Below are 3,190 nucleotides of genomic sequence, written 5' to 3' on the forward strand. Positions count from 1 at the left end.
AACTTCCGGAGATTCAGACTTGGTGTAACTTCATTACAGGACCACTGTTACCACCCTAAGGCCTGAAATAAAAACATCCTAACGTCTTCTTTATGTGATGCTCACAAACTCTGTAAAGGGTAGACAAAGCCCAGATGTTCAGGGAACTTTTATTGCTTATGCTGCAGTTTACACAACTCTGATGAGACCATTACAATCCAAATGTCCCCATGCTTACCTAAGGAAAACAGAAGGTAATTATTATTTCTGTGAGAGTTCCGTGGGCTTTGAAACATTTTTCATCACCAAAATATAAAGGGGAGGAAATTTTCATTTTATTTGTTGAGTTCTTGACTGTTTCTTCCTCTCTTTTTTGGGGGGTTGGGATTGAAAAAGAGACTGTTGCATACTGCATTTGGCTTGGTATGAAAACAAAACTGTGTCCTCAACTTGTTTTCTAAAGACCATCATTATACTGCTTCCTGGACTGGGTGGTGCAGTGGCCAAGGTCTTCTGCAAACAGCTCGAAGGGAAACATGGCCCAAGGGCTCACCGTCCACAGGGATGTCAAAGAACTCAATGGGGTTGAGTTGACTATGGTGGGGTGGTGCAGGTGGCTCTGGGCCAGCAACATCTGCAAAGCCAAGATCTGGTTTTTTAAACTCTTGCTTCTGAGTGGAAGAAAATGCAAAGAATAAAATAAAACAATTTGAAGTCCAACATGGATTTCAAATCTCCCTCTCTGGACATCCCAAAGCTGCTGTTTTTGGAAGGGAGTCTAAGCAATGTTCGAACTACTTCGAGTGCCAAATACTATGCCCTCAGCTTTGGCATGGACCGATCTTCAGTCTTATCCACAGTGAGAATGGACATCTATATCTGGAGCACCTGGTTACCTGTCAAAATGAAGAACTATGGTCCAACTCTAGGTAAGCCCTGCATCAACAGCCCTGGGATTGCAGCTTGGGAGTCATTTTTTTTTCCCCTTAAATAAGCTCCTCAAGGTATTCATATTCACACTGAAGTTTGAAAAACACTGGCATGAAATCTGTGCTAAAGCAGAGTAGAAGGCACAACTGTTAGTTTCCCCAACTGGACTAGGGTCTAATTTGGTTCAGTTTGGAAAAGAAAAGCTCCCCCAAAATTAAAAAAAATATAGAAAAACTAAAGACATTTTATAAAAAGCCTGCTCATCTCAAAACCTCCCTGTCTCTGCTTTTCATCTGTGTGGTGTCCTCTCTCTCTTGGGATTACAAAGTGTTCCAAATGCTTGCAGTGATTTTGAGCATATTCCCTGAGATCATATCTCTTCCAAGCTCCAGGGAGAAGGAGGAGGTCAGAAGTAAGTTCCCGAGGTGGGAGCTCGCCATGCAAGGACACAGCTCTCTAACTCTGGCCTTGGCCTCCTTTCTAATGAAACAACTCCTTCCCTGCTTGTTTTAGTCTTTACCCACATACCTTCAATGCTCCCAGCTGGAATTAGTCTCTCCCTCCCCTAGGCTGTCAAGCTCTTTCTCTAGTATGCTTTGCTTATTCCTGTCTGCCTCTTGATGAGTTAAAGCAAATGAAATGTCATTTGCATAGTGCTCTCCAAAGCATTTCACAGACATGACCCCATCAATCTTCACAATATACCTTAGTTGGGCACTGGAATGTTCGCTCCTTAGTTTAAGAAAAGATGCTGAGTCTCCAAAGGTTAAGTGACTTTTGACTTTCCTAAGAGTAGGAAACTAGTTAGCGCTAGAGGCAGGGCATCTTTCTATAACACCAGTTTTTTTTTTTTTTTTTTATGGAAGGTGTAGTCTTATCCTATTTCATCAAACTACAAAATTTTTAAAATTAAGCAGCTATATGTACCAGAAGCATACTAGATAATTTGGGATATAAGAGTATCAGCAGAAGGGTGCTTGGATAGCTCGGTTGGTTAAGCAACAGACTCTTGATTTCGGCTCCGGTTGTGATCTCAGGGTCATTAAAAAAATATAGTCTTATTAGATAGTAAATCAGGTTCACAAATAACTTTCACCTTTGCTATGGTCTGAGGGTTTATGTCCCCCCTTAAATTCATATGCTGAAATCCTAATGCCAATGTGATGGTATTAAGAGGTGGAACCTTTGAGAAGGGATTAAATCATGAGGTCAGGGGCCTCATGAATAAGATTTGTTCCCTTATAAAAGGGGCTTCAGAGAGCTCCTTTCCCCCTTCTGCCACATGAGGACATAACGAGAAGTCTACCATCAGAAAAGAGCCCTCACCCAACCATGCTGGCACCCTGATCTTGGACTTCCATCCTCCAGAACAATTTCTGTTGTTTATAAGCCATCTAGTGTGTGGTATTTTGTGATAGCAGCCCAGACAGACTAAAACAACCCTGTATTATAGTTATTCTTCTCTCCCTCAAATGTTTTGAGCCTCCATATATTAGATACTACACCAAGAACTACACATACTTGAAAAAAAATCATAGTACAGCACACGAAGTAACTGCCATTGAGAATCTAAGTGCAGAGGAGAGATTGACCCACTAGATGAGCCAGAGAGTATGTTACATTGTGGTTAAGAGCTTTTTCACTGGACACAGACTACTTAAATTTTTTCTTGTCTTTACCACTTAATACCTCTGTGACCTTGGGCAAGAATTTCTATGTGTTACTCCTTGAAGACTAAATAAGTGTGTGAAGGACTTAAAACAAGTCCCAGAACAGACAAAGTGCTCAATAAATGTCAGTAATAACAACAACGGTAATAAATAATTCAATGTTACAATTATTACTTAAGCTTAAGTCTTTGGCCACATTTGAGAAGATATTAGCTGTTATCTCTTTAAGAGATTTTTCTTCCCCACACTCTTTCTCTTTTCCATCTGGAGTTCTTATGGCATAACTCTTAGCCTTTTTGGTATTATCTCATCAGTCCTAAGGCTCTATTTCTTTCTCAATCATTTTCCTTCTCTGTCCTTCACACTGGATAATTTTTAATGCTCTATCAACAAGTTTACTGACTTTTTCCTCTGTCATTTCTATTTTGCTACTGTGAGCCCATTCAGTGAAAAGTGTTATTTTTCAGTTCTACATTTTCCAGTTGATTCTTTGTTATAACTTGTTTATCTAGTGATATGTCCTTTCTATTCTTCCTTCCTTCCTTCCTCCCTTCCTCCCTTTCTTTTCTTTCTTTCTTTCTTTCTTTCTTTCTTTCTTTCTTTCTTTCTTT

Source organism: Callorhinus ursinus, unplaced genomic scaffold (assembly GCF_003265705.2).
Source record: "Callorhinus ursinus isolate GAN/ISIS: 27379988/994484 unplaced genomic scaffold, GSC_fseal_2.0 scaffold5, whole genome shotgun sequence".
NCBI classification, from domain to species: Eukaryota; Metazoa; Chordata; class Mammalia; order Carnivora; family Otariidae; genus Callorhinus; species Callorhinus ursinus.